Raw genomic sequence first — 12543 nt, 5'->3', positions numbered from 1 at the left:
GGCCTGTTTTTCTTGGTTCCCACGATCTCCCTGGATTAATTCAACTTTACCCCAAATTTTTATACATCCAGTGAAAACTTGTGTTTGCAGTATCTATATACTTTTACTTTTAGTTATTGTAGGATAAATTACTTTTTCCTTTTTTTCCCTACAAACACTAGAGTGTAGGCACTAGTAGCTTAAATTTCAGTGAAACAATAGTTGCATTTGACAAATCAAGAAACACTTTTGGGATGATTATTACCTAGTTCTTTGGATCTCAAATAGATAGAAAGCTTAACAATTTGTTGTTTCAGGCTTTAGTACATTAAGGAGGTACATTGATCTCTGTTGATTTGCAACCAAACTTCTTGGCATATAAAATGGGGTTGGGTGAAAATAAGAGGAGTCATTTTCAATTTTATGTTTTCAATTATCAATGCTTGATTCAAGTGAGCAAATACTAAATAAATTGATAAAAGTATGCTAAATAAATGGATAAGTACACGGCTCTGATAAAAAATGTTGCAATATTTTCTCATCAGTAATTGAAAAGACATGACCTAGACGGCGCCCCCGCGGATGTGGAGTTGAAGAAGGCCGTCACAGAGTTTCATGCCAAAGTTATTGAGACTCGGCAGAAGGTGAAGGTTGCAGACTGAACAGCTAACCAGGACCCAAAAGCATGCACACCTGACAGATACAGAGATGAAGACTTTGGCAGATGACAGTAACATGTATGAAGGTGATGGAAGGATGTTTATCCCTCAGTCCAAGAAGGTTATGCACAATCAGGTGTTAGAGAAACAGAAAATTGCGGAAGAAAAAGCAAACAGAAAAAATCCTACCTGGAGTGGAGCGTTAACGAAGCGGGGACCACGGCGCAGTGTGGAGCCTCTAGGGGGAGCTCTTCCTCCCGACCCCTCGCATTCCTGGCGAGGGCGGAGGGGCCTGTGCGGGGAGCAGTCTCCCCTCTGCCCTGGGGGACTTTTTTTTTTATCTGGCTGGCCTAGCGACCCCGCCGTTTTGCATCACTCTGAGACCCTTCCAGGTCTGCCACCCCAGCCCAGGCCACTCCTCTCTCTTGGGGTGAGTCATGGATTCCCAGGAACAAGAAGATGAGAGCCAGGACAGAGAGGGAGGCTCCGCCGGAGCCTGCCACTAGGGCGCTGGTCAGACCAATAAAAGGCAACTGTCCCACTCTGCTAAGTTTGCTCTTCTTGAGCCGAGGGATGAGGACAGAGGGCGGGAGAGAAAGTGGCCTTCCCCACCTCGGCTCCTGCTCACTCTGCATAGAAGCCTTTCTTTCCCTCCTTGGGGAGAAGGACTTTTTCCTCTTCTCTCTTCCCTTTCTGTACTTTTGACGAACCCCCCTCAATTTTTGAGCGACCTTATAGTATACAGACAAGGAGGAATGACAAATTCATACCCGAATTTAAGTGAACAACGTGGCGGTTCCTCTATGGCCCTCTGCCTAGAGTCCTTACCCCACTTCCTCCAAACATTCCAAAAGTAAGTTCAATAATAAGCAGCATCTCCAAGGGGGTGTCCCTTTGGCCAATATCATAAGATGGACGCTACAAACCGGAGACCTTCTAGGGGCTTAGGGACAGTGATGAGCTGGGGCTGGCTTATTCCAGCTCGGGAGAGCCAATTATTCAATCTTCTTTTCTTTTCTTTTTTTTTTTCTTTTTTGAGCGGATAAAGGCTTGTTTTATTTGAATGGTTGGTCTATGTAGTCACCGAGGCCACTATGCATAAACAATAGGAGGGGAGCTTTTTTCTTGGTCTCTTCCTCCTTGGACAGTCTTGGTCTCCTCCTCTCGGCCTGGAGACGCTCACCTGCGCTTCCCGGTCTTGGGCCTGCAGGCCTCAGCCTGCTCAGCCAGGAGCTTCTTGTGAGCCTTGTCTGCCTTCAGCTTGTGGATGTGTTCCATGAGAATTTGCTTGTTTTTGAACACGTTCCCCTTCACCTTCAGGGACAGGCTGCGACACAGGTGGCGTTCAGTCTTCTTGGATTCACAGTATCTTCTGAGCAGCCGTCGCAGAATCCTCATCCTCTTCGGCCCGGGTTATCGTCTCCTACATTAGTGCTTTGGCTTACCTGTGCTTACCTGTCGCTTGTTTGTGCCCATATGCCTGCCTTTCTGGCATCGAGCCAGGGAATGGACAGTCACTGGCTTGAAGATGATCAGCCTATCTTTGATCAGCTTCCAGATGTGCTGACCGGAGTTGGCATTGACAATTTCAGTACTCTCTTTGGGTCCCAACCCAGACTTATTTTTGCTGCAGCGAAGGACACTGGGGGCAAGCCTCTTCTGAAGCCTGAGCATAGTCATGGCTGCCCGATTTTCAATTTTCAAGAATTTTGTTGTGGGCCATTTTGTTAAACACAGCCATTATTAAATATTAAACTATGTAAATTTACAAATTATATTAAAAACAAGGATAATTAATTTAAAAACATTGAAAAGACAAATGGTTTTGAGTTCATTAATTAATTCACTCACTTTGTTGTTTGGTTAATGCATCCAGCTATGCATCTGTCCATCCTTCTACCCGTGAATCTTTTCAAAAAGTGCTTTTTTGAACACCTTTTCTGGGTATGGCATTGTGGGAGGATATTAAAAAAAAAAATGACAGAACACCAATAGTATCCCTAAGAGGCTAAATATCAACAGTGTACTTAGAATTCTCAGAGTGGATTTTTTTGGTAACGTTTCTTAAAAAATTTTTAAAAAGTCATAAAGTTGATTTATATAGGTCTGAAGAGAATTGCCTCAGACATAATAATTAGAGGTAGAAATTTATATTTCAAAGCCTCATCCTAGAAGATTTTTTTCTTGCATGCTCAGCCACTGATTTTTTAAAAATCTATGTATTTGTTTATTTATTATTGAAACATAATCAATTGTACATATCTGTGGGGTACAGAGTTGAATATCAATACCTGTGTGCAATATGTGAGGCTCAAATCAAGATAATTAGTATATTCACCATTACACAATGTAATCGTTTTTCATGGCTCTTTACCACCCTAGAGATCTTGACTTAATAGATCTGGATCTGCTTACACAGTTACTATGAGTTACTGACCAAATCACTTTATTTTTCAATGCTGAATTCCTCCTCTATAGTAGAGAAATAATGAAATCCACTTCTCAAATGTATCAGAAATATTAAATGAGATACTATACATAAGAACCTTTGCAATTCCAAAATGTTATGCTGTTCTCAGGTATTGGTGACTCTTAAGGTATTCCAATGGGGTAAAAACACATTTTCAGAACTGTAGAAGGATTTTCTCATTTTGTTAATGGTGTTCTGTTTCAATGTAATTAGTCAACTTTGGCAAGCCAAGGTAAATCCATATGTAAATATTCTTTCTACTTGATTTAAGTGTAGTGGGGAAGGCTGGAAGTGGGGAAAGATGAATAGAGGAGAAAGAAGGTCCTGGAATGTGTGGTGAGAAAACAGGAAGGGAAGTAAGAGATGGGGTGTAGTGGTAGGTGTACAGAGCTGGCCTTACCATAGGTTGTTTTATGCTGGTGATCATTCTGGGGCTGATCCTCTCAGTCAATCTGAGGACCCATGGAAATTTTGGAGTACACCTTAAAATCTCAGAATGTTAGCTCTAGAAGAGAATGTACACTAGCTCTTCTAACCCCTCCTGTTTTTGGAGAAAAAAAAAATGATTTCAGACAGGTTAGATGACTTGCCCAAAGTCACACAGTAAGTTAGTGGAAAAGAGATATGATAACTTGACAAAAGTTGACTTGCCATGGGACTGTTTTAGAGCCCTAAAAAATAAGTTATTGAATTTTATCTGTTCCTATTTATTTTTATTTTACTTTTATTTTTTTTTCCTTTTTTGTCTTTTTTCGTGACCGGCAACGGATCGCAACCCTCAGTGTCGCGCCCGTACCGGACCGGGACCGGCAACGGGATCGCAACCCTCGGTGTTGCTCCCGCACCTCGCTCAGCCAGTGAGTGGCCAGTCTGTATGTGGGATCCGAACCCTCGGCAGGAGCGCTGCCCCACTTCCCAAGCGGCGCACTGCTACAGTGCGCCACCGGGCCGGCCCTATCTGTTCCTATTCTTAAATAATGTGTGCAGCAGACTTGAGTCTCATCCTATTCCTGAATCACCTTTGTGTTAGGCTCAGGGAGGGGTGGAATGGGAGGGGCTCAGGCACAGTCTGCCAGAGCATGCGTAACCAGCAGTAGTAACATTCACCACACCTGCTCCTCCCAGAAGGGCCCTCATTCTATGAGAACTGTCTTACCTCTCCACTGGGTTTCATCCCACATTGTTTCATTTCACTTTTGTTACAATGTTTGTTTTTATTTACTTTCAATTAATAAATATATTTGTTTGCTTAACAAAGGAAACTACTCTAATTTTCACTGAAATTCTACTGTTTGTCCCAGCTGTAGGTTTCCTAAAAACGTCAATTTTATTTGATTCGGTATAGGTGAGACATGCGATGATGGGAAGAATATTTGGACCATAGTGTGATCCCCTAATCTTAGCTACAGACTGCTCAGAAAGTTGATTATTCAATTTTGTAATTTCTCTTTGTATTCAGTCATGTACATTACACTAAAACTATCAAACACCTCAATATTGCTGGTTTGGACAACTCTTTTGCAACACTTTAAAAATGTATCTTCACTGCCTTAAAAAATTATAAAAGTAATAGGTGTATTAAAAGTTCAAACAACGTAGAAATGAATAAAGTAGAAAGAGCCTTGAAATGGGGCAGAATTAGGGAAGGATAAGAGTCAGGGGTATCTATAATAAAAAACAACAATGGCATTTTGATGGAGGCCAAGTGTTCCTTCTTAGTAGCTTTAGGATAAAGGCAACAGCTATCCAGCTTTGTAATTTGTGAGATAAGACCCACATCATTGCCATGCTGCTTCTTGGGATTGCCATACAGGTATTTCCTGTACAAGTCTCTGTCCTCCCTTGTGTGAAGAGCCCCAGGACGACAGGATGCTGCAGTTGAAAGAAGTCAAAGTCAGAATCAGGTCCAGGTTCAGACCTTGCTCTGCACTGGGTAGTTCACTGAGTTTTTCAGTCTCAGTTTCCTCTTCTGTATCTGTGGATAAAATCTACTTTATGGTGTCGTAAGAATTAGACAGCTAGCCATGGTAGTAAGGAATTTAATAAGTGGTAGCTATTATGATTGTCCCCTTCAGGCAGTTCTAGTTTGAACTTCAGGCCTCTCTGATAGCAACCCAGATTCTTAGAGGTCAGCACAGGCAGCTCCAGGGGAAGTTCTTGGGGACAAATGCAAACGAGCTTAGAAAGCTGGTATTGCATTCCAGAGCAACCAACAGGCAAGCTCTCTGAATAGGCCTTTGAAATTTACTATAAAGGTGAGCAATCATCCCTAAAAGAAACATCAAAGACATAGTTCTCAAAGGCATCATTCATATCGAAGAGTGCTTTTATTGCCTCTTCTGTCAAATAGGTAGTTATATAAATGATTGAGAAACTCTCTAAATAGGAAGTCCCTGGCTTCTTGTGGAAGAGAGAGTACTGTAATTGTATTAACTAATTAGCAACAAATCACTTCACACAAATTAGGCAATACTACTTAGGGACTGAATGATTTATTTATTTTTTATTTTTTTAATTTTTTTTTCCTTTTTGTCTTTTTTCGTGACCGGCAATGGATCGCAACCCTCAGTGTCACACCTGTACCGGACCGGGACCGGCAACGGGATCGCAACCCTTGGTGTTGCGCCCGCACCTCGCTCAGCCAGTGAGCGGCCGGTCTGTATGTGGGATCCGAACCCTCGGCGGGAGTGCCGCTGCGCTCCCAAGCGGTGCACTGTAGCAGTGTGCCACCGGGCCGGCCCCAGGGACTGAATGATTTAACCCAGACTGATAGTCATACAGCAGTTTTCACACTCCTAGATATATATTTTACACCTCAGAGATCCTCTACAGCAAATGGGTTGCAATACAGGAGGGCACTTGTTAGTATTAAAAACAAACAAAAACAACTGAACTCAATCTAATTGTAATTATTCAGGGGTTCTATTTAGAGAGGTTGTAGAAGTGGGCATTTAGAATGTCAAAACAAAAGATCATGGACAGAACAGAGTAAAGAATTTAAATATGTGCTATCTTATTCTCTCCTAAATTAGACTTTCACTGTCTACATTTGGATTTTAGCAACGCCATGATAAATGTCTGAATCAACATGGGCAAAAGAAACACAAACAACTAAGATTAGGACCAAAGACTCCTAGAGGAAAATGGATTACAGCATGAAGAGCCCTTAAAGATCAGGTTGCATTTTATTCCATGGACATTGTAATCTGACATAAAAAAGGAAGAAAATGTACAAATATGTCACTAGGTTCATATTTAGTCTGTGTTTATTTTTCTTCTGCTAAATTATCTTTACTAGTGCCTTATTATTAACACGAGGTGAAAGCTGGCCTGGTGTGCCAGTTAGAAACCATAACAGAGAAGCAGCTTTCTCAGAGGTTTCTATGAAAAGAAAGTAGCCAGTGCAGCTTCTAAATTCCAAGTCTGTTGCTGTTTGCAGGAAAAAGTATGCATTTTCTTCTAGCCTTTTTTTCTTCCAATAATAAGGACATGTATGTAATGAACATCAGACTTGCAAGCACTGGGTTTATGCTAATAGAACCAATGCAAATTAAATGTCATTGTTTTGGGCTCCATTTCCCTGAGGCTGGATATCTTTAAGACTGTTATAGAAGGAGGTCCAGCATTCAATGAAAAGTTGTAAGAGGATTATATTTCCCCAGTTTAAGAATTTTAATATATTCATGTGTCAGGCTGGAATATAAAGCATGTAGAAGTAATTTATTTCTAAAACTCAAGTATTAAAGCTAATGAATGATTAACTGAAAAAATAAAGATTCCAGATTATCCTTGTAATGTCCCTGTCACTCACCTGTATTTAATACTCTTTCGTAAGTGAAGGGAAAGAGGTGGAGTTACATTTCATGATATGTATTGGAAAATGTGGCCTGTGTTTATTAGGTGGGAAAAAAGCTGCAAATGTCGAATTTTGTGATTTCTAAGGCTCCTAAGATTCTAAAATTCTGTCAGAAGCAATTTTTTAAAAAAGCGTTTAAAAGGCTTGAATGAATAGCTATTGAACTGTTGGATCAAATTTGTATTTCTTGTCTTAAACCTGTGGTTTGGAGACATCAATAGTTTGCCATATGTGGCTGCTTACTAGCATAAAGCAAAGCCACTGATCCCACAAGTAATTGGTTGGCCCTCTTCATTTCCCCATAAAATCACATAATTTAAACAAAGATGAGGTTTTATTTATTTAGCTTTTACCTCAATTCTATCGGGGTTTGTGGGGTGTCACACTGCCACCCTGTGGACATGAAGTTTTTTCAGCTTTTAGCAAGGACTTTTAATATGTAACTAGTACTCCACCTAAAAAACATGCAAGGGAAAAAAGCCTTCTCGATTATATCTCTAAAACGAGTATATATAAAAATTCAGGTAGTGTTCACCATAAAAGAATTAAAATAATAATTATTTCCTCTTAAATGAAACTTATGTAAAATGATAGTTATTATATAAGGCAGTTTCTTTAAATATAACTATGCCTTCATCAGAAACAAAAAATATCATTCCAGGAAGTAGATTTTCTAAAATTGCCTTCTGCCAGTCTAGGATGACCAACCATCCCATTTTGTCTGGGACTAAAAGTTTTCCCAGGACTCAGGACTTTTAGTGCTAAAACTGGGAAAGTTCCGGGAACTGGGCAGAACTGATCAACCTAAGTATGATACACTTACTGCTGCCCTATTCAGGGATTTTTAGTCTTTTTGTTTCTGGTAATTTGCTGCAAACTTATGGGAACTCACAGTAACCTCTTTAGGGCAAAAGGAAAGTCTGATTCATTCAAAGTAAATGGATCCAATGTTATTAACAGCATTATTTATTACAGCTAAAAAGTGAGAACAAACCAAATGTTTGTCAACTATTGAGTGAATAAATAAAATGTGGTATATTCATACACTATTACTCAGCAATAAAACAGAATGAAGTACTGACATGCTGCAGCATGAATAAACCTTGATGACATTAGGCTAAGTAAAAGAAGCAAGACACAAAATACCACATATTGTATGATTCATCTATATGAAATGTTCAGAGTAGACAAACCCGTAGAGACAGAAAGGAGATTAGCAGTTGCCAGGGTCTGGAGGGAGGGGGAATGAGCAGTGATTGTTAATGGGTAGGGGTTTCTAGGATGATGAAAATGTTCCGGAATTAGATGGTGATGCTGCCTGCACAACTTCTGTACGTATACTAAAGCCACTGAATAGCACACTTTAAATCGGTGAATTGTATGGTGTGTGAATTATATCTCAATAAATCTGTTTAAGAAGAAAGTAAGTAGATCCTTGGTGTCCTGCTCTCCCTGCGGCAGAGAGTCTGCAAAAAGGATAGAAAGGCAGCATGTGAAAAACTGACTTATGTGTCAAAGTTTCCAAGATTAACCTCTTTCAGGTCTGTAAACTGTAGAATCAATTAACTAGGAAATGATTTGAGAATGTAAGGGATTCATTTCAGATGCAACCTTTGCATGTGTAGAGGCTTGGAGATTGTGTCAGATGCACTGGGTGATTCCTGGCTCAATCACTTACCTGTTCAAGCCTGTTTCCTCACCTTTTAAATGGGTTTGATAATAGCGTTCACCGAGCTGAGTTGTAAGGAATAAGGGAGTGACCTCCTGATGCAGGATTATCGTGGCTGCTGTTCATGTACACCCTACTTTTCCTACTGTTGCTGTCATAGCATTGGGTCAGAGTGAAGAAGGGAAAGCCTCTCCTCTCAGGCCATCTTGGGCCTTTATCCTTTGGAGGGTGGCTGTGATCTGGCTATGTTGATAAGCTCCTCAGAGCTGCCATTCATGAGAAATTTAAATCAGCAGATTGCTACCAGGACAGCTTTCCACCCCAAGCTCGCTGGGAAAGTCAGAACTTTGGGCACCCCAGACCTGAAGTAGCTCCCGAGGTGAGATGTGAGATGTTCTCAAGAATCTTCCCAGGGCCGGCCCGGTGGCGCACTGCTATAGTGCGCCGCTTGGGAAGCGTGGCAGTGCTCCCGCCCGAGGGTTCGGATCCCACGTACAGACCAGTTCCCGCTCACTGGCTGAGCGAGGCGCGGGAGCAACACCAAGGGTTGCGATCCCGTTGCCGGTCCCCGGTCCGGTACGGGGGCAACACTGAGGGTTGCGATCCGTTGCCGGACACGGAAAAAAAAAAGAATCTTCCCAAAAGGCCTACTTCTTTCTTCCTACACCCTTTGTTCCTCCTTTGTCTCTGTTTTCTTTTGACCAGTCAATAGGCATCATTTTATTTTATGATTCATACCACTATCTTTTGCCCTATATTTAAAATGCAATCATTTCTCCAGTACTTCAAAGCATGGGCAATTAGCAAAGGTTTCAGGTTTTAGTACCAAGCCATTTCAGTTGCCTTCTTTTAGCTTGCTCCTGTTTTTCCCTATATCATCAAATCACCTTGAGCCAGGAAGCCAGTGCCTGTAAGGTGCTGATTATCACAGGGCTGGCACATAGGACATGTCTGTTGAATGCTTGCTTACCATTTAATTTCTAACAACAGGCCTATAGGGTGGTGGGGATGGGTGGGCGGGGGTGGCGGCAGAATTCTATGCAGTATTTGTTATGTCCCCTGTCACCGCCTATTTCCATTCTCTTGGATGTTTTCCTTCCTCAATATTACCCTTATCCAATGTCTCTGAGATGATGAATCTATGGGAGGAATAAAATGGAATGTTTTAAAGGGGCTTAGCATGGTTTTAACTTGGATACCTCAGATTTGGCATTACTGTACCACCGATTTTTTGTTGTGCTTGAATCAATGGAGTTCTATAGAGTCACAAATGTTAGGGGAATCTGGGAAGGAAAGGAATTCCTGGGTAAGAGAACCAGTCACAGTCTTAAGTGATTAAATAGTTTCAGGAGGGAAAAATGAAAGAGGACTTTCACCCACCACTGTCCACCCTGGTGCTAGAAGGAGGGTGGTGGTGGGAGGAGTGGAGGTGGTGGTTCAAAATCTAGACCTGGTCCTGGTTCCTCCTTCCACAGGTCAGAAAGGAATCATGCAGAATTCACCTGCAAGGGATGCAGAGTGCTCAGGGAGGTGACTCAGTTTAATCTCACAGAAGAAAAAAGAAAACTCAGGAGAACAGAAAATTGACCAAAGATCAAATCAGCTGAGGGAAACTGCCAAGCTTGTATTTCCAATAGAACACATTTTTAGAATTTCTTATTGTATTTAACTTTAAAAATCTTTATGAAACCAAACGAAATTTTAAAAAGTTTGCAGAAATTAAGGAGATTCTTTTGATAATAGTTAACACTAATAGCTGCTCACACATGCTCACACACAGAAGTGGCTTACTTATTTTTTAATTTGTTAAATTTTTATATTTTTAGGCAGCTGGCTGGTAAGGGGATCTGAACCCTTGACCTTGGTGTTATAACACTGTGCTGTAACTAACTGAGCTAACTGTTTAGCCCTGTGAATGGTTTATTAACGTATTTATTTAAAAAAATATTTATTGAATGATTATTAGATTGAATCATATGAAATTGACATTTTTTGAGGTCAAGTTGTTTGAACATTAGCTATTTTACATGGTTGAACCTATTAGCCAAGATAGTTGATCAAGGAATCAGCAGTGAAATCTCCTTTACTCTCAGGAGATTTACCATCCCATGTGAAATACAGCCTTTAAATAAGTAATTAAAGAGAGATCAATTATTAAATAATTATAAGTATGCCAACTGTAAGCCAAAAGAGCATGCAAGGAGCCACAGGACCAAATAATGAAGTCTCAGAGGTCAGCAAAGGTGCCCCTGGGGCAACGACAGGAGGGATGGGTAGGATGAGTCAGAAGGAGAGGGTGGGCCTTCCAGGCAGTGGAGATGGACGCAGGAGGCCCACTGGGGAGGGAAGGAACCAGAAGGAGTTCTAGCTGGTTGGAAGGTGAGGTAGGAGAAGGGGAGCAGAGGGAGAGAAGCTGAGCAGGTAGTCTGGGGAGGGCCTGGTAAACCACACCAACTTCAGAAATGTCGGATATTGTCCTAAGGGAAATGGGAAGGCAACACAGCGTTTTAAGCAGGGGAGCAACTGAGTCACACACTGTGTATTGGTGTAGAATTAGATTCAGTAGACTGCCTTGTGGACATTTCCAAGTGCTTCCGGGAGGTCGGAAGAGAATGAAGTGTTCAGGGTCTAAGTTGGTGTGTAGCAACCTGGCTCTCGGGAGGGCCGAAAACTGTGCACCTGTCTCTCTGGAGAGAGTGTCCACTCCTGACGAGGGCAGTGTTTGTCCTGGTGAACACAAGGCAGTTGTTTTATCACAGCCCTCACAGCTGAGCCACTGGAGATTCATTTACAGGCTCTGTTGTTCCTCTGGGAAACTCTGACTCTTCCGTTTCCAGAGGAACAGATGGAAGTAAAGTTTCAGGATGGAGGTGGGGTAAGGAAGACATCATAGTTGTCTTCTAACTTGAAACAAGTGGCTTTGGGTGGATCAGCTACTGAGAAATCCCCCTGAAAACAATTAAGCAAGGGTGCTGGAGTGAATATTTCAATGGGAATTCAAGACAGATGTAAAAGCAACTAATGCAATATTGATTGCATTAAAAAGCAACTAATAATACTGATTACGATAGCTGGCATGCTTTCTGTCATCTACAGTACATATGATATTGGAACATATGGCCGTTTTGACCATGGATAGTCCATTGTGGTTGGGTAAGACTGTTTAATATCTGGGACAAACCTTATCATTAAATAAAGGCCCTGTGCTTCTGAGGTCTAATTATGCATGTGTTAGTGGAACAAGCTACTAACAGAAAAAAATTCTTATTTAGATTTTTTGACATTAAAACTTTTCCCATTTGATACCTATATTCATCATTCGGGAACATTTTTGGAGCACCTACTACATGCGAGGTGCTGGTCTTCATCTTTTGCTGTTAAGGTTTTCTATTCTTCTTGCTTTTATTACAGTGTGTCAATTTAGGAGTTCTTGACTAAGAATCAGAATAAAAAAACTGAAAATGTTTTAAACAACACAAACATTATCTCACTTAAAGAAGTCTGGAGGTAAGTGAGCCCAGTGTTAATTTTTCATTGATTTTTGTGTTAAAACATATTATGGAGTAAATGCTAAATTTGCGTAAGTTTTAAAGCCATAATTGGAGATACAAAGAAAATTTGAGTTCACGTGCAGTTCAAAGCTCAATACTCAAAGTCCAGAGGTGGGCATCACCCCTACTTAACTCTTTTAAAAATTTTTTTAATGTTTCAATAACACTTAATTTATAGACACTCAAATTTAAGTTTCATGTGATTTTCACATGTCACAAAATAGTCTTTTAATTTTCCAACCACTTAAACACGTAAAAACCATTCTTAGTTTGTGAGATACACAAAAAAACATGCTGGGCTGGATTTAGCCCATGAGCCATACTTTGGTGACCCCTGCTCTGGAGTAGTGGTGTCTGAA

General features: G+C 41.0%; 1 pseudogene; it reads right to left on the bottom strand.

Moving 5' to 3' along the window:
* Positions 1-1693: 1693 nt before the first annotated feature.
* LOC103599678 lies at positions 1694-2359 on the bottom strand (annotated as a pseudogene).
* Between the last annotated feature and the right edge of the window lie 10184 nt (positions 2360-12543).

The sequence above is a fragment of the Galeopterus variegatus genome, unplaced genomic scaffold (genome assembly GCF_000696425.1).
Source record: "Galeopterus variegatus unplaced genomic scaffold, G_variegatus-3.0.2 Scaffold3053, whole genome shotgun sequence".
NCBI lineage: Eukaryota > Metazoa > Chordata > Mammalia > Dermoptera > Cynocephalidae > Galeopterus > Galeopterus variegatus.
This window is presented reverse-complemented; position numbering and strand designations above follow the sequence as displayed.